The sequence below is a fragment of the Vombatus ursinus genome, unplaced genomic scaffold (genome assembly GCF_900497805.2).
Source record: "Vombatus ursinus unplaced genomic scaffold, bare-nosed wombat genome assembly UNPS02014779.1, whole genome shotgun sequence".
Classification (NCBI taxonomy): domain Eukaryota; kingdom Metazoa; phylum Chordata; class Mammalia; order Diprotodontia; family Vombatidae; genus Vombatus; species Vombatus ursinus.
This window is the reverse complement of record NW_020954557.1, coordinates 1,143,524-1,163,634: the sequence shown is the minus strand read 5'-3', so window position 1 is coordinate 1,163,634 and position 20,111 is coordinate 1,143,524. Positions and strand designations below refer to the sequence as shown.

The 20,111-nt window shown below is 39.1% G+C and overlaps 1 protein-coding gene across 1 annotated transcript in view; it reads left to right on the top strand.

Annotated features, from left to right (window-relative positions):
* The first annotated feature begins 13,192 nt into the window (after positions 1 to 13,192).
* Positions 13,193 to 20,111, top strand: part of LOC114045951 (protein TANC1-like) — a 265,490-nt gene continuing 258,571 nt past the window's right edge. Inside the window, exon 1 of the mRNA XM_027866163.1 lies at positions 13,193 to 13,272. The gene's annotated coding sequence lies outside the window, so the exon portion shown is untranslated. The remainder of the gene's footprint in view (positions 13,273 to 20,111) is intronic.

Here is a 20,111-nt window from a genome sequence, read left to right as displayed (position 1 = left end):
TCAGGGTTGTTGTGAGGATCAAATGAGATAATACTTGTAAAAATGCCTAGCACATAGTAAATGCTATATACATATTAGCTATCATCATCATCAAATAGAGTCAGATTCATTGCTCTTCAGCTACTTAGTTTGCATTCCTGTCTTTATTATGCATTTCTCTCAATAGCAAAGCTTCTTGGTTTTGGGGGCTTTCTATTCTATGATAGAAAAACTCCTCTCCCTATAAAATTAATATTAAATTAAGAAGGATAAAGGTGAGAAGATACAGTGTGAAATGAAAACATTCCAACTTGACCCATTTAAACAAGCTATTATCATTGAAAAATAGGAAATGAATAATGGAACAGATATTGAAACAGACTTTCAAGACTTTTATGAGAGTTTAACCTATGGAAAGCAATCCTCATAGAAAAGAGGCCAAAGTAGCTTAAAAACTACCCCAAATAGCAAACATTTGATCTCCTTGCAACATGGAGAGATAAAGCAGCAAATGGAAACACCTATTTAGAATACGAGCTCATTTGCAAAACCTAACAGGGAAGGATGGTAGAAGATTGGTGCCTTAGAAGACTTTAAGCAATGGTGGAGCAATGGAAAGCATACTTAGAAAGTTTAGAGTTTGATCCAATTCAGACATAGACTTCCAAAGATGAAAATGGAAGGAAAACAACAAAGAGGAGAAAAATGGAAAAGATCTATCAGTGTGTCTATAATGAACTATTTTCTTCATTAACAACAGAAGAGCCATCTCATTTGAGCTCTAACATCTTAGTCTCCAGCATGGTGTGTGATGAAATAGAAGTGGAATAATGAAAACGAAGATATGAAGGGCAGATGGGGAAAAATTAAGTAAGATTGGACAGGACAGCCTCTGAAGTTCCTTTCAATTTGAAATCTGCGATTCTTAGCATGCGCAGAGGAGGTGAATGGTAGAGACCAACACACTTTTGAGGGCGCAGAAGGACCTATTCTCAAGATATCTGAAATGGAAGACAACAAATTATTAGGAAAAAATCATTGACTGTATTATGACCAAAACCAAAAAGATCATAGTGGATTGAGGGGACACCAATTACTACCAATCTATTTGATACTCACTTGTAGAGATCATAGCTGGTGAAGCAGTGAAAAGAAAGCTAGGCCTTGAGTCAGAAGGACCTAGTTTCGAATCTGGCCTCAGACACTTACTAGCTGTGTAATCCTGGGCAAGTCATTTAACCTCTGCCTCAATTTCCTCAACTGGAAAATAGAGGACAATAATAACACCTCCCAGGGATGTTATGAGTATCAAATGAGATGGTATTTGTAAAAAGCACTTAGCACAGTGATCTGCACATAGTGGGCACTATACAAATGCATATTCTCTTCCCTTTCCCCTATAAATTTATCAAATGTATGCTTGATGAAGAAATGAGCAGGAAACAGACAGTCTTTCAAAGAAGACATTCTACAGCAAACCACATTTTCATTCCTGTGTGACTATACAGGTGACTGAAAGTTTCATAGAACACAAAATCCACTGTGTTTATTGTTTGTTGACTACAAAAGAAGTTTTTATTTCCTAAAGTCAGTCAATAAGCACTTACTAAGTACCTAAGGCAAAAACAGCTCCTGCCCTGGAGGACTTCATAGTTTAATTCAGGAGACAAGATGCAAACAACTAAGAGCAAACAAGATACACATACATACATATATATGTATCTTATATATAACAAACAATATAATCAACAGAGGGAAGGACTAGCATTAAGGGGGATTGGGAAAGCTTTCTTATAGAAGGTAGGATTTTAACTAGGACCTGAAGGAAGCAGGGAAACTTGGAGGAAGAGAGGAGGGGAGAGAGAATCCAGGTGAACGTTACACATAAGTTATATAACAAAAGATTTCTTGGTAGATATAACAATAGCGGTAATGTTGTTTAATGATCCCTTGATCATTAATATGAAACAATGCGTTAAACAGGGATATATATGCTTTCCAAAGGTATCTGGTACCGTTACGGGGAATATCTAGTCTAGAGTCCAAACAGATATAGCTGATAAGTTCTTGTATCTACTTTTTTTTTTTGAGATGACCTTCAATGATTACATCAAATCCTGCCACAATATAGAGCAAAGGTTCTATGAACTTGTTTTTTTTCATATTTTGATTGTTATATTTCAGTCTAATTGGTTTCTTTTATAATCCTACATATTTGTATTTTATACATTTAAAAACACTATTCTGAAGAGGAGTCCATAATCTTTACTATATACTTTCAAAGGGATCCATGACACTGAAAAGGTTAAGAACCTCCGTTATAGAGCCCCCTAAGTGAGATTCACCCTTCTCAAGAGGGTTTGTCCCAATAATCCACTCAGTGAAAAAAACAAGTAAATAAAGAAGGCCTATTGTTCAGATTACAAGATTCAGTTGGGTGGTATGACAGCAGATATATCTTGGATAGAGACTGTAGATGGACCCAGAATTTAAGCAGCTAGGCGGTACAATGGATCTCGCACTGGACCTAGAACCAGGAATTCCTGAGTTCAAATCCAGCCACAGATACTTGCTAACTCTGTGACATTGGGCAAGTTACAACTTTTGGTTGCTTCAGTTTCCTCAACTGTAAAATGGGGATAATAACAGCACCTACCTCACAAGGTTGTTGTGAGATCAAATGAGATAATATTTGTAAAGTGGTTAGCACAGGGCTTGGCACATAGTAGGGACTATATAAATATTTATTCCCTTCCTCCTCTAGAATTGAACAGGAGGATTCAACTACACAGAGAAACTACATTTGGGAAACTCCATAGCACTTTCAGCATCTCTGAACTTCTTCTGAAATAAAAACAGGTTTTCTGAGCACCAATCCCACCACCAATGGTAGGAATCATGCACTGCCACTGTATTCAAAGAATCTAAATAGGCTTCAGCAAATTATTTTTTTAAATTTGAATTATTTTTTAAATTTATGGAATAAAACAAGCATTTTCATAACATAGTACAATAAAAAAAGATGATTGCACATGAAACCACAAATTCACTATGTACAACTTAGTATTCCTTTTAAATACAACCAAGTTATTGTGTAAATTTCCCTTTCCCCCCTTTTTTTCTCCCTTTCCCTGTCCCCCTAGTCTGCCTTAGAGATGGCTGTCATTAGACACAAATAGGTATAGATTTGTAAAATTATTCTACACATGCTTCTATTTATCAGTTCTTTCTCTGGATGCAAATAGCATCTTTCTTCATATGTCTTTTATAGTTAATTTGAGTATTTATAATGGTCAAAGTGTTTTATTCGCTCAAAGTCATTCATAGAATAATATTGCTGTAGCAGACTTCAGAAAAACCTGGAAAGACTTGTATGGACCGATAATGAGTGAAGTGAGCAGAACCAGGAAAATGTTGTACATAGTAACAGCCACGTTTTGCGATGACTAACTTTGATAGACTTAGCTCTTCTCAGCAATGCAAGGATCTAAGACATCTTCAAAAGTCTCATGCTGGAAAATGCTATCCACATCCAGAGAAAGAATTATGGAGTTTGAATGCAGATCGAAGCATATTATTTGCTTTATTTTTCTTCTGTTTTGTTTTGTTTCTTCTTTCTTGTGGTTCTTCCTATTGGTTCTAATTCTTCTTTACAACATGACTAATATGAAAATATGTTTAATAGGAATGTATATGTAGAGCTTATATCAGATTGTTCACCATCTTATGGAGGGAGGTGAGGAGTGAGGGGGAGAAAACTTAAAACTCAAAAGTTTATGGAAGTGAATATTGAAAACTAAAAATAAATTAATAAAAATATTGCTGTTACTGTATACAATGTTCTCTTGGTTCTGCTCATTTTGCTCTTCATTATTTTGTGCAAGTTTTTCCATGTTTTTCTAAGATCATTGAGCTCATCATTTCTTATAGCACAGTAGTATTCCGTTATGATCACAGACCACAACTTGTTCAGCCATTCCCTAATTGATGGACATCCCTGCAATTTCCAGTTCTTTCCCACTACATATTATTGATGGCAGAGTATGATCAAGTATGAGGGGCATAACTAGGATGCAGCATATTAGCAGTCTCATGTAAAAAATGGAGTATCATTCAAAGGGTGCATAACTGCAATTGGTAGTCGCTGGTCATGTCACCCAGAATGTACGTAGTGTTAAAAGGCCCACAGCAAGGGCCTACAGCACACTGGGAAATCTCCTGCAGGGGTTTTAGGGTAGTACATGCACAGGAGTCACAAGGGATGAGAAAGCATGGATGGATTGGGATTTGTCCCAATCAGAATATATTAAAGTATTAGATTGTAAATTCTAGAGGGTAAGAACTATGTCTTGTTTTATCTTTGTGTCATCAGTACCTAAGCGAGTGCATTGAACATTCTAGAATCTTAATAAATATTTATTGAATTTTATTATCTTTTAGTTTTTTTCCCCTACATTTTTTGGATGTTAATTTTTTGACTAATCTGAATGTTGTTACTATTTATGGTATACCCTATAGTCCCATGTTAATTCTTCACCATACTGTTATCCAATTGTTTCAACAACCTTTATTAAATAGAAATTCCTTTCTTCATTGTTGTGTTACTTCTAATTTGTCATAAGCTTTTAAAATAATTTGAATTTATTTCTGGAATTTCCATTCTATTCCGTTGAGCAGTTTTTCTAATTTACAATCTAATACCATGTGGATTTGATAACTGTCACTAAAGACTTGATTTTTTTAGGTTGTAGTCCTATTTATATCACTCAGAATAATTTTGCTTTGGTTAAAAGGAAAGGAAGATCAGACAGATCTTGTCATTAGGTAATTGGTTCTCAGAAGCTTCTGTACACGTTTCTATCTTTCCTTTAGAGAGAGTCAGGTTGTTTGCCCTCACTTTACTCAGGCAGGATTTATTACAATTAGTTCATGTTCTGTTCTTTTCCTGTCTCATTTTTCTAATGACTCTAATGAACCTCACAATTAGGTCTCTGTGTCATCCATGTTCAGGGGTGGGGGGTGGGGGAATGCTATTAATGCTATTTGAGTTCAGGACATTTAAAATTGATTTATGTTCCTTTCTCCTTACCCATGCCAATAAGAACCAGGGACATGAGGGTAACTTGGTCTGTGCCTCATGATGACAGGGAGCCTCAAGATAGCAGGTATTTTTCAATTTCTTCCATTTGAAGAACAAATACAGCTTCCTTGTTAACCTTTAGTAGCAAATGCATGTAGTTCCCCCCCCCCCCATGTAGGTTCTAGTTCTGTGTCCAAGTTCTAGGCCTTTAACTTTCCTAGAGACTCTAGTTAAGGAAGAAAGAAGTAAGAAGAAAGAGCTTCCAAGGACAGCATCTAATTTAGACCTCCAGTGCATTGTTGCCTTATTTCAGATCCCTGACATCTTGTTTTAACCCATTCCTATTGTAATTCTATCAGTAATCACTTTCCCTTCAGGAGGTCTTTTCAAAGACGTTAAAAGCCCTGAATAGTGAGGGTAATACATTAGCAAAAGGAAGCTCAACTAGAGCTTTGAAATCACAGACAGATAAAAGGCCTTTAGCTACAGCTCACTAGGTAGCCAAATCAATCTTTACTAAGTGGATAGTTTTGAGCACTGGTGCTGGTGCTGGTGCTGGAGGGAAGTGGTAATTCCTTTCATGAACTATTATCGCTTGAATTTTTCTAGATATTTACCGATATCAACAATTTCCTCTTAGTTACACAAACTCCCACTAAAAGTAATAGAGATTTTGTATGTGACGGTTTACAAGAGATTGTAGGAACGGAAATTTAGAGCTAAATTGTTTATGCCTCTAACTTCAAATTCTACTACTTCTGTAACAGAGAATAAGGTCATGTTATAAAGTCTTTTCTGAAAAAAACATGAATTCTAGTTTATCAATCATTTTAAATGGGCCATTCCAAGCATATTCAGTTTTTTTCAGTCAAATGATCATTACCAATATTACTGATGCCCTTAACTTGTGTCTCCCTGTTAGGTTAGCAGTAGGAATGTGATTAAATTTTAATTAAAGATCTTCATAATCTTCATGCAAAATGAAACAATTCCTCTTCTCCAACCTTATGCTGGAAACTTTTTTGATTTACTAAACCTTGTTTGGCGCTACTGTATATTATCTAATCCAGGGGTGGGGAAACTGGATGTAATCTATCATCATTATCATCACCATCATAGCCAGCATTTATACAATGTCTACTATGTGCCAGGCACTGTGCACTTAGTCTTCACTACAACCCTGAGAAGTAGTTGCTATTATTAACCCTATTTTACAGTTGAGGAAACTGAAGCAAACAGGGTAAGTGATTTGCCCAAGGTCACCTAGCTAGTAAATGTCTGGATTCAGATTTGAATTTAGGCCTTTCTGACTCCAGGTCCAGTGCTCTATCCATTGTACCATCCAGCTGCCTATATCATAATGTCTTTCTTCAAATAAACTGATCAGTTGAACATCATATGCAAAGATGTTTTAATATTGTTTTAAAAATTATAGCCATATGTATGTTAGGGCAGCTAGGTGGCACAGTGGATAGAAGGCTTGAAGTCAGGAAGACTCAACTTTATGAGTTCAAATCTGGCTTCAGACATTATCTGTGTGACCCTGGGCAAATTACTTAACCCAGTTTGACTCAGTTTCCTCATCTGTAAAGTGAGTTGGAGAAGGAAATGGCAACCTACTCTAGTATCTCTGCCAAGAAAACCCTAAATAGGGTCATGGACAGTCAGATACAATTGAAAAATGACCTAACAACAAATATATATATATATTATAGCTATCTACTACTGTGGATTATAAGCTCTAATAGGGTAAAGACTTTGTTTACCATTGTATCTCCGTTAGCACCTACCCCTGTTCTCTACCCATAGAAGGCATTTCATAAACATAGAATGGAATGGAAGTAAACTGATATTTCTTCCTAGGGAGGTAAGATTATTTTAAAATTAACATTACGGGGGCAGCTAGGTGGCACAGTGGATAGAGCATTGGCCCTGAAATCAGGATGGACCTGAGTTCAAATCCAGCCTCAGACCAAACACTTGACACTTACTAGCTGTGTGACCTTGGGCAAGTCACTTAACCCCAATCGCCTAAAATTTAAAAAAAAAGATTAACATTACATATTTACTTTGCTTTTCAAGACAGATGTGTCCTTGAGAATTGAGAGTTAATAAAATTTAAGGAAGCATTTTGTTATTTTAAAAAATTCTGTTTTGAATCTTTTTGTAAAGTGAAGACTTCTACCTAATTTAGGTCACTAAGAAATCTGGATTTTCACATATTAGGTTTGCTTAAAGAATGGTGAAATTGTATTAGCAAAATTTTCCCTCCATTTAGCAGACATTTACCATTAAATGGGGGGAAATGGAATGCATAGGATAAATGATTATTAGTTTGGATTAGATTAAAAGTACTTCATTCTTCACCCAGATTCTAAGGCTAACTTTTGACTCCTTGTCCTGATAAGGGCAAGGGGTAGCCAAGAGCTTAATAAATGCCCTACATCTCACTTTTTTCCCTCCCCTCCCCCTACATCAGAGTAAGCAGCAGTTATTTACACTTCTTTTAAGTACAAGAGCTTAATAACTGCCCTTTTTTCTCTCTCTCCCTCCTTTCCCCCACCAGTAAATAACAGCTATTCACACATCTTTTAAATACTCTTCCTTTCACTTTCAGCAAATAGGGTCATTGAAGTCTTCAGATCTGTTTTTACTACCACTGTTGACCAAAACAGTGCTAGGTAAATAACAGAGAGGAATAAAGGGGAAAAAAATTACAATTCTTATTTAGGAAAGCAGAAGACACCAAGCAGAGAAAGAAACTATTTACGAGATTCAGCTCTAAGGTTGCATTCACTCTTACTATCTTATCATTATCCTAATCATTGTCCACCATACTTATTTAAGTACTTATCACTACCTGATTGTACCATGTTATAATTTTCTAGCCACAGGAAATTCCACATATTTCTGCATAGATCATTCAGTCAGCTACGGTTTGGAAAATCATCCACAAAATTTAGCTTTGGCTAAGTCTATTTTTTTTTTTTAATATTAGGAAGAACTGCTGTAGACTTTAGTATTCCAACTAGGGAACATGCTGTAATACTAAAGTCTACAGCAGTTCTTACTTTCTTTCTCTAGCTTGTTCTTTGCTTATCTATTTAAATAATTCAGAGCTTAACCCATAGTAGTTGAGTTTCTAAAATACTGGATATCCATGTGTTAGATCCATTTAGAGATTTTCTTTCCCATTTTCCTGCCAACTGTTTCAGTTTAACTGACTGGACTTGGTTATAGTTTTTGTAATCAATAAATCTATAATCAATAAATCAACGAACATTTGTTAAGCCACACCTAGGCAATGTGCTAGGCACCAATAAAAGTGAGACAGTTTCTCCTCTCAAGGGGCTTATGTTCTATTAACCAAGAATTCTTAACTAGGGTCCATGGACTTAAAATATTTTTTTTTTGTTAACTGTGTTTCAACCTAATTTATTTGCTTTGCAACTTTATGTACTTTATTTTGTGCATTTATATTATTCTGAGAATGAGTCCATAGGCTTCACCAGATTGCCAAAGGGGTCCATGACATAAAAAAGGTTATGAACCTTTTATTAGAGTGATACAACATCTCCACAGACAAACAAACACAAGATATATACAAAGAAGTTCAAAGTGATGGGGAAGGGAGGTGGTAGTATAGAAAGATGAAATAAGATACAATGTTTGGCCTTAGGCTACGTCTAACCATGAATTAGTACCTATATATGACTAAATGCCATTTCACATGTCAAGACTGTGTTAGTGATAGGTGATTCTTATTTCTGTATTTTGTCCAAGTCTTTCTGAATTACATTTACTTTGGCTTTCTAAAGTCTAGACAGATCCTTCTCCCCAAAATGCTTTCTAATATGCCTTGAAGTGCCTTTACTCTGTCACTACTGTCTTTTTTTTTTTTTCCAATTTTTGTTTAAGGACTACAGTATTCAAAGCATTTCTCCTTTCACTGTGTGTGTAAGATAGGCTATAAACACTGGCACTGATCCTAACTTTGATTTTTTAAACAAAATCAAAGAGTCTGGGCCTAGGGAAGCATATATTTCCTTTCAATGCATGGTTTCCTGCTCCAGGCAATATGTACGGTAAAATGACCTACCAGTTTAATATTTGTTGTTTTACTTCTCCAAGCGTTGAAAAGCTTGCAAACTTGAGGGCCAGAAAAATATTGTAATCTCCTTGTGTTTTTAAGTACAACATACAAACATATGGCATACATGATAAATATTAAGATTCGTAATCAAAACATATCACTCTTTTTCCAGCTGGGGTTCGTACTTCTTAGATTTAGAGCTATTAGCGACCCAATAGACCCTCCAGTTCAACTCCCTTATTTCACAGTGGAAGAAACAAGGGCCCAAGGAGACTACTTTGTCCTCAGTCAATCAAACAGGTTGTAAATTACAGAGGCATTGTTGGAACCCAGGTCTTCTTACTCCAAAACAAATGTCGTTTCCTCTTTTCACATATAATGCAAAGCCAACTATAAAACCTTTTAAAGTACAAGAGATGGGGATAATAACAATAAGGAAGCATACTCACCCTACCTATACCAATATCTGGTCCCTCAATCCTCTTCAGTAACACAAAATCAAAGGAAAGGAAATAAAGGAAGATTTTTTTTTTAATGGGAAGGAGAGGTTATTTAAATTCACTTGAAACGGGACTTACTTAGTATTTTATACGCTTATTTTTTCCTATGGTAATACTATGTATTAAGCAGACCACAACCAATTTAGAGCCCTTAGTAGACAAATCTGAGAGGTGCAGCTGAGGCTCATCAAGTTTAAGTGACTTGCTTATTGTCACACAACTTGTTTCAGAGGTAGGATTTGAAATGAGGTCTTCCTGGCTCTCATTTCATATATTCATTCATTCATATAGAAAGCTCAAAAATGTTCCAATTTTTTCTTTATAATATTGATTTTTGTGGAAAAAATTTTAACCAGCAATTTTAAATAATTACTTTATATTGTGGTTTTTTCATTCTTTTTGTTTAAACTATATGTTCTTCCCACCCCAACAACAGTTGTTTTGATGTTCTTCCTGTGACATAGCTGTATGTAATGTTAGCTGTTTAAAACTGGAGATTAAATTGTATAGTATAACATGTATATTTTGAATTATATAAACATTGCAGGAAGAAGGAGAGACAGGGCCCCTCTGTGTACAAATTTCAGATTGCTAGCCATATGACTGCTTAAAACGTTAAACAGTGCTTAAAATGTTAATTTATATCATTGCTCTGGAGGCACTTAAAAAAAATTAAGCCACTAAAGAAAGAACTTAAAGGAATTAATGGTAATTGATAAATCTACAGATTTCTGTCAGTTTCTACTTATGGGGGAACTTCATTAAATTCAACTTCAAATCATGATTGTCCAATTGTGTCCAACTCCTCATGACCCCATTTGGGGGTTTTCTGGGCAGAGATACTAAAGTGGTTTCCCATGTCCTTTTCTAGCTCATTTTACAGACAACTAATAGAGGGAAACAGGGTTAAATGACTTGCCCAAGGTCACACAGCTAGTGTGAGGTTGACTTTGAATGCAGTGTCTTCCTGACTCCTGGCTGGGGCACTCAATTCACTGCACCACCTACTTGCCCCTCCAAAGAGTGACTAAATAGAAATTTTATTGCATATATTTGAAGATAGAGCTTGGAGAAAATGGGAAGTAAAAAAAAGTAATGCAAAGAATAAATTTGACCTGCTATATGTTAATTTGTACTGGGAGATGAGCCAGCCAGTCTGTTGCTACTTCTTTTACCTCTTAATATTACACATTTATTAGAATCAGGTAGGAGGCTCTCTTTTGCTTTGTATTCTCCAGTTCTCCCTTTGATGCCTTGCCTACTCACTCCTGTTAATGGTAATTTGATAACTTTCATGCATTTAAAATATCTTAAAATAACATTCACAAGACCTCCCTCTCCCATCTTAGTGTAAATTAAAAGAAAATGAATTACACTATGGGTTTCAGTAATGTGACTTTTGAAGTAAGACAAAGGGTGCCTTCACAGCAGCATTTTTTTGGTTTGGATGAATTTATAGCTCAAATATTAGGTTGTTAATAACTAAGCTTGAAACTACAAGTGAAAATTCAACAAATTTCATAAGTCCTGTTATACTGACAAAATTCCCTATTGCTTTTTACTGAAGTCCTTAAACACGGAGATACTTATTGCTTTATCTTTATCCTACGAAAGACTGTGTGAGGAGCCAAATTTTATGGGGAACTCCTTTAAAATATAGTTGTCTTGAAAAGAGAATATGTCACAGACTAGGTCATGGGTTGCCTGTAAACCAGTTTATAGCAACTTCTGTATATATATTCTCGAAGCACACTGATGAGGCGAACCATGCAAAATTCCTTCTGAAAAAACATGATAGGCACAATTCACTGAGGGTGCTCAGGTCAGGGCCAATATGGAGCGTTTGGAGAGTGTACACCTACATCACGTACCAGATTGAGAGCACAGGGTAGGTTTTACTGTCTTAAAAATGGAGTGTTGGGTCTAAGGAATCCAGTGCTTTCATAAGGTCGAGAATACATAGGCAGAATTTTGACTCAGGCTTTGCAGGAATCCCTCCATCCTCCTTTTTTTTTTTTTTTTTTTTATTAAGGCCCAGACCTGTTATTTTATTAGTGTGGGGAACTCCCAAAGTGGAAACGCCATCTACCAACTCATATCAGCATCTTTCTTGCAATGTTTAATCAGAGTGCCTGGGCTACTGAGAGAGGTTAAGAAATTTGATCAGTGTCACCAAGCCCGTATGTGTCAGAAGCAAGAGTTAAACCCAGGTCTTCCTGACTAAGGGGCCTGCTCCTTATTCACTAAATTTAGGGGAATTGGATTTAGAAAAGGAAAGGAACTCGGAGGTCATCCAGTTCAAACTCCTCGTTCCACAGGTGAGAAGTTAAGTGGTTTGCCCAAGACAACTACATGCGGAGCTGGGAGCTGGCATTCGAACTCAGGGTAGCTAGCTCTAAAGCCTGTTGCACTTTCTTCTGTACAGGTAAACACATTTTAAACCTCCAGTTATTTGATTTATAATTACAATCCAAAATAATAATGTTTTAAAAACTCTGAATTCCTATATTCTATAGTGTTAATAGTCAACGATTGCATTCGACATAGATGCACCCTGGGGGACCCTAGGTCATTCCCAAGGGAACGGAACTGACGGAGACACGGAAAGCTTGTGGAAAAGCACGGGTCTGGCCGGTCAGCCACCTCGTTATCTGCGTGCTCTGCATTGTTTCTGTCGAGGTTGATCCGACCCGACTGTTGCACCGCCTCAGGAAAGCCCCCCCCCCCCCGCCCAGCCACAGCCTTTTGCAAAGGGAAAGGAAGAACTAAGCCAATGAGCAGAGGAAACAAGCGGGCAAGAGCAAAAAGATTTTTTTCTTTAATAAATAAAATAAAAAAAACCCCAACAACCAAAAACTTCTGCTCGTCTAATTGCTCCCATATGTTTTCCTTGGTTGTTTCCAAAAGGCAGCCAGACCGGGGGTGGGGGTGATGGTGGGGGAGAGGAGAGAGCCGGATCCCTTTACTGATTTGAAGGAGGAAGAAGGAAGACAAAATTACCCTCCTGCCTATTCCACCCTCACTCCCATTCCTTGAGAAAACTCAGACCTACAAGGACAAACTCCTTTCCTTAAGCCGGGACTCTGAATCTGCGCGTAACTGGTTAGCAAGGATTAGAAGAGGTGGAGGAGAAAGGGCAACGCGCGCAGCGTCAATTTAGCGCTGCTCCCGCAGCGCCCCAGCCGGTCCGTTCTGCAAATAGACACGGAGAGAGGGGGGAAGGAGGAGGAGGAGGAGGAGGAGGAGGAGGAGGAGGAGGAGGGGAGAAGGAGGCTGGGGGAGCAGGGCGGGAGGAGGGGATGGAGGAAGGTGCCTTCGGGAAAACGCGCAAGGGCGGGGATTAGCGCTGCCAATGAGGCCCCGGTGTTGGCCCTGCTAGGCGGGGAAACCCGGCTCGGAGCAGCCGCCTGGCAGTAGCAGCCTCGGGAGCGGCTGGAGGAGGAGGAGGGGCAGTGGCAGTGGCAGCAGCCCCAGCAGCAGCGGGGCAGAGGCGGCGAGGGGCGGCCGGGGCGCTGCAGGGCTGGGCTGGGCGCTGCGCTGGGCGCGCACGCCGGGACCTCTGAGCCGTGCGCCTTGGGGAGCGAGCGCCCCGGAGGAGCTGGAAACTTTCCCAGCGGCAGGTAACTTGGCGCAGTCCGGGGCGCATGGGGAGCAGCGACGGGACTGGCTTCTTAGGATGATTTTTTTTTTTAAATTCCCGGGGTGTGGGCAGCTGCACGAGCTATGTGCAGGGTAGAAGGAAGGATGGCGTGGGAAAGTTTCTCTCGCCGCCCCCCTACCTTTCTCTGTACACCCCCCGTTCCCAGCTGCCGGGGAATAGGCTCGGACATGTTGGGTGCTCCGCGGAGCCTCAGGTCTGAGCAATAAGTCCGCCCTTTTCCCTTCTCTTCCCTCCCCAGCCCTGCCCTGCCCTGCCCCGCCCCGCCCGGCGGTGCTAGGCCAGCTGTTGGGCTGGTGGGAATGCCCCTTGGGCTGTAAAAGTTTGGGGTCACTCTCCTCAGGCACTTTATCCGCCCCTTTCCCTGGGTTCTTTTTCCTCTTCCCTGTTCTGTTGCCCCCAGGCTTGGCAAGGGCCTGCTAGTACCTGGGGCGGGGAAAGGTGGTGGGGAGGAGGTTATAGAGGAGGTGGGAGGAAAAGGGTACCTGGCACCGCTAGATTGGGGAAAGGACGAGGCGCAGGGGCGTTGGCAATGAGAGTGGTAGGGGTCTCTAAGCTGGAGGGGCAAGTATTGAAGGGAAATAGATGGTCTTGTAAGCCACATCCTCCGTAGAAATTCTCCAACTTTTAAAGAAACAATATGACAACCCCTCCTCCCCCACCATCTCCCCTCCTCCCAACTACTCTCTTCTCCCTCCTCTGTTTCTTTTGTACTGTGTAGGATAAGGATGGTTTGGCTTGGATAAAGGAAAGGAATTGTGTCAAGAGTGTCTACTCGACTCTCGGAGAAGTGCATTTCTTTTCTTAATTTAATGTAACAGTGTAAATCATCTCTTGGGGAGATTAAGGGTATTGACCTCGGGGTTTAGGCAGGGGCACAGTTTCCCAGGGGTGGGGCATTCCAAAATTTAAGCCTAGAAAGGAAACCCTAAGCGTTGGGTGTTCTCTGTAGATCAAAAAAGTCTATTTAACTCTCTTTAAAAGTTTACTTGTTTTATTATGCTAGACTTCTGCCCGGAAATGTGGTGATTGATAGCCACTAGGAGTGGCAAGAACCCGCGGGAACCTAACCATAGTCATCCACCCCCACTCTCACCTTTGTTGGTACTTAGGAGCATAAATGGCTGTACCTGGAATGATGTCATTGGAGGTTATCCGCAAACTCCAAATTTCTTAACTTTGAGAGCAGAAAAGGGCCTTGGGCAGTTAGTCCGCTTTAATCCTGAACTTGACTGACACAGAATGCCCCATCACCTTTAGTTGAAAACTGGAGGACGCGGACCCAGCAGTGAGTGAGTTTTGCTCAGAGTATTCCTCAGACTCCCCTGCTGAAAGGAGGTGCCTAATTCAAAACCTTTGAAGAAAGGATTAAGGCATTGGCTTTTGTCACTAAATAAGGCTAGTGTATTGATTTTCTTTTTCGGTGGGCTAGTGGGGGAGGAGGATGCCTTAGGAAAGAGGGATGTTTGTGTCTTGGCTCTTCTTTTCCTGTATCATCCTTATGTTTGCCAGGGTGGCACTATAACGCAAGGGGGGAGGGGTGCATATCACTAGTTACAGAGGTAGGAGTAAGTAAAGGCTTCCCCATCTGGCAGAGTAGTATCAGCCCAGCTCCTGGAAAAGTCAGGAGATCTTTGGCCTTTAATAGCTGCCTTTTTTGATTGCTGGGAATGAAAGAATTTGAGTGGCTGAAAGGTGCTCATTAGAGTATTTTGAATGTTTTACTCATGAGACTTGCAAGGAGATTGCACGGAGTACGCTGATTTCTGTGCAAAGTTTCTGTGTGAGCCAGAATGCTTAGTGGGTGTCAGCCAGAGTGTTTTTGTAAGTATATCCTGGTGGTTTTAAAATTAAAAGTATTCACAAGTAAAGGAAATAAATATGGTATCTGACATCCTTCAGTGTTTCCGCCCAGTGTTAGTCCGGTTACTCACCTGCTAAGTGATTCCATTCCAGAGCTTCCTGACTCCTGTGATTTGACAATAAAGGATGGGAAATAGTGTCAGTAACTTGTAGTGAAGTCAGGAAAGTCCAAAAATAAATTTAAGGTTTTCTTTAAGAGACCTGGCCTTGCAGATGTGATGCAACAAACTTAAATTTTGCTAGTAGTTGGAAGTGGTAGATTTCCTGCTTTCTCTGGTTTGGTTAAGCTCTGGAATGTCCATAGTATTATTTCTGTCCATTGTACAGCACAAACATAATTTGATTTTTCATAGCCAGCCTTGCTCAGCTTCCCATAACAGCCTGTAGGGAAGGAACATTTTGTTGGTCTAACCACACTCATTTATTTGGTGCCATTGCAGCTTTGCGATATTGTTGATCTGAGGGCATAATTTTAAGGACAGTGAAGTAATCTTGATTAAATTGTTCATTTTTGTGCAACGTCATCTTCTGAGTAAGGTGTTACTGATTAATACTTCATCTCCCCGGGAAGCACTAAAACTAGCATCCCTGTAAAGAGAGAGCTGTAATCCATAGTATAATTATGCCCGCTAGCATAGCCAGAGGTTAACATTCTGTCAGTGTTTCCATTATACATTTATAATTCAATTGTTAAGGTTTTGTCTGGGTTACAAATGGACTTTGAAGGTCTTAGAGAGTAGCTTTTTTTTTTTAACCTTTCCAAAGTTCAGTTTAATTGAGAAGTTAAAGGGGTAAATTTGTGAATGCAAAAGCTAGCCAAAGGCTTTTTTTGTTTGTTTGTTTGTTTAATTAGGTGAGTAGTGCTGGTTTTGTTTCCAGATTATTTTTTCACCTGTAAAACTAGTAAAAAGCAGCTTCTTTCCCATCCTTTTTTCCTAAGTAAAAAAGGTACCAAAAGGCACATAGGACCAGAACTAGTTGTGTGACCTTGGAGGAATGTCAGTTCACCTTTCTCTGGCTCTTTGCTGTAAATGAAAGGGCTTGGCCTAGATGATGATATTCAGGAAATAACACTGGTTTTGGAGTCATGATATGGGTTCAAATCTTAGAGAAGTCACTTAACTGTTCTGTGCCTCAGTTTCTTCATTTGTCAAAAGAGGGGATTGAGGCTACATGATCTCTGAGGTCTCTTACAGCCTAAAGTTCTGTGATCTCTTAAATCCCTTTCTAATCCCAAAATTATATTAGGAGTGAGCTGAAAACTGGATTTTCTATACTTAGTATCCCCTCCTGGCAGCTTTTATCGAAAACAAGCATTTATTAAGTACCTAGTGTTTGCTAGGCACTGAGTTTGGCCTCTTCGATTACAAAGAATGAAGTGATCCATCCTCCAAAGAAGCTGTGTAAAATTGAGCAAATAATTTAATTCTCTGAGCTTCAGTTTCCATATCTGTAAAATACTGGTAATAACTTACCTCATGGTATAGTTTTGTGAAAAAGGACTTTGGAGGTGGTCCAGGTCTATGTAAAATGAGCTATAGAGCATCTGAATTCTGATCCAAACTTTGCCACTAAATACCTGTTTGACTGGAGGCATCTTAATCTCTGTAACTTTTCTATGCCTCAGTTTCCTTACCTGGAAAATGTGGCTACATGGTTGACCATCAGGGCTGGGGCTAGAAGATACCTTCCAGATCTTTGATCTGAATTGTGTGTTGTTGCAGTGAGAGTGGGCCAGAGCCTGAGGGCTAGGCAGACTAAGGCTAATCCGTGACAGTTTCCCGTAGCATATTTTTATTTACATTTGTACTGGTTCTCTTAAGAGAACAGGAGTTAACAGAAGGGCTTCATCAGGAATTAAAAACCAGAGCAAAATTTGAAAAAGCAACTTTTTCTTAAAAGGAGTTTCAGAAATTGACTTTCCCAGATAAAGTCATCTGTTTCGAACTAATAATTGTATATTTGACAACCTTCCTTGTTTCCTTTTTTCCTCTTTATCTCTTCCTCCCTCCCTTCCTTCCTTTTCTTTTTTCCTTTCTTCTCTCTTCTTTCTTTCTTTCTTTCCTCTCTACCTTCCTTCCTCTCTTTCTCTTTTCCTTCCTTCTTTCCTCTCTCCTCCTTCCTTCCTTCTTTACATCTTTCCTTCCCTCCTTTCCTACCTTCCTTCCCTTCCATCATTGTAACCTAGGCAGCATTCCTAAGATAATTACTTCTGCAATCCACACCTCTTTTAAGAAAAAAAAGTCTTGCACATCTTTTGCCTTTCATCTTGGTATCTTTGAGCCTAATTGCAAAGCCTGGATGAATATCCTATTTCTGTACTGTCTTTCCTGTGTGCTGCTTACTGATGTCTGGATAACTGTGCTTCTGGAGCCCTGGCCTTGTTAAATCTTTCTTTTATGCCGTTGGACTAATGATAGAGAAGTGACAAGTTGCTGGTGACCCATTTTTCCTTAGCAAGCCATCCCCAGATGATTTTGCTGCAGTCAACTCTTCTATTTATGAACTTTAAGGGGCCTTAAGTGCAGTTTGACCCTCATCTTGAAGCGATTACGGATTTTTTAAAAGGTCCTAGAATGAAGTCACGTGGTAAGCTTTAGGCCCTCTTAGGTCTGAACAACTGTCCATGTCCTGCACTCCTGAGAGGGTTTCTTATTTATAAATTTTAAATTTTCAGATGAAATCTTGTTTTAGAGTGAAGATAGTGTTATATACTTACTCTGACTGCTGAAAAAATACCTGTTGACTAGGAGAAAATCAGGAAACCCCCATCAAAGCTGAAAGCCCTCTTATTTTGTTGTGCTGGGATGATATTGAATACAGAGTATAAAATGTTTTTTTAAAATGATTGAGGACTTCATGAAGCTTGCTGTGATTGAAAGAAGACTGAGATTGAGCCTTGGCCCTGATGAATACTAGAATAGATTTGTGACCTCTGGGCAAGTCAGTTAACCTCCTTATGCCTCCCGTTTCCTCATCTGTGAAATGGGGAGAGTAACACTTGCATTGCTTACTTAATAGGATTGTTGGAGAAGGTGCTTTGTAAACCTTCCAGATTTAGCCTGTTGCAGTAGAAAATGCCATGAATTTAAAGTTCATTGGTTGTGGCATTTAGTAACTGTGTAACCTTTGGTAAATCATTGACTTCATTGGATCTTAGGATCATAGATTTAAAGCTAGGAGCTCAGAGACCATCTGGTTCAATGATCTTTATATTAGCTGTTCCTTGTACCCTTCGTCAATTAAAGACTTAGGCTTTATATTATTTTTTATATTCTTTTTTAAATTTTATTTTTTCCATTAACAAAGCATTTATTTTCTGTTCCTTCCGCAACTGGGGGGTGGGAAGGAAAGGCAAAACCCTTGTGACAGATATGCATAGTCAAACAAAACAAAATCCCTCATTGACTGTGTTAAAAAATGTGTGTCTTATTCTGCATATGTAGTGCATCTTCGAGATTTTGGGTCAGCTACATGGCTCAGTGGATAGAGTTCTGGATCTGGAGTCAGAAAGATGACTTGAGTTCAGATTTAATAGCAGACACGTAGTAGCTGTGTGATTCTGGGTAAGTCATTTAATTTCTGTTTGCCTCAGTTTCCTCAACTGTAAAATAGGGATACTAACATAAAAATACCTATTTGCCGAGGTTGTTGTGAGGATCAAATGAAATAATATTTGGAAAATGCTTAACATAGTGCCTGGCACATTCATAAATGCTTATTCCCTTTCACTTTGAGGAGATGGAGGGTGTACTTCTTCAGAGTTTTTGTTGTTGTTTTTAAAATGGCTCTGTTGTATAAATTACTTTCCTGGTTCTGTTTACTTCACTTGAGGCATTTCATACAGTTCTTCCCAATTTTCTCAGAAACTGTTTCTTTCATCATTTCTCATGGCACAATAATATTTTGTCACATTCATAGGCCATAATTTGTTCCTCCCTAGCCCAGTTGGTGAGCACCCCCTTAGTTTCCAGTTATTTGCCACCACAAAAAGATAGGCATTATATCCTTAAAGCAGAACTGGATGAGACTCTCGAAGCCGTAGATGCCACCCCCTCTATTTTACAGATAAGGAAATTGAAGCCGAGTAGGTTAGTGCTTACTTAGCACAGTACCAGGCACATAATAGGCACTTAATAAATGTTTATTGAGTTAAAATGACTTGACCAGAGTTACACAGGTAGTAAGTTGCAGGGCTGACATTTGAACTCGGATCTTCTGAGTTTGGAGCCATTGCCCTTTCCTCTGTATGTGATACAATTCCCACTTACTTCCTTCAGCCTCCTTTCTTAATCTGGAAAAAATAAAGAGAGAACATTCTATACAACTTCTAAGATTCCTTCCAGTCCTATGTCAATGATCTTATGATGTTTAAAGTGTTAAAGAAATGTCATTATTATTAGGATGCTAGAGGGGACAAAGTAGAGTAGTTTTAGTCTTCATTTTGGGCATTTTGGTTAGAGAACCAGGCCTAGAAAGACCTGAGTTCAAATTCACCCTCAGACACTTATTAGCTGTGTGACCCTGGGCAAGTCACTTAACCTTGTATGCTTCAGATTCCTCATCTGTAAAATGAGCTGGAGAAGGAAATGGCAAACCACTTCAGTGTCTTTGCCATAAAAACCCTAAATAGGGTCAGGAAGAGTTGGACATGACTAAAATGACTGAACAACAACGAAATTCTTTGTTCTGACTTTAATAAAGTGATGGGGGAGTAAGGATTTGCAGAAACACAAGAGCTTTAAGTCTGGTGGCAGTAGGCTATCATGGGTAAATGGATATGGGTTGATATTCCAGGAGAGGATTTAGTGTCCCTCCCCCACCAAGGGGAAGAATTTCCACCCACATACATATATCTATCTATCTATCTATCTATCTATCTATCTATCTATCTATCTATCTATCTATCTATCTATCTATCTATCTATCTATCTATCT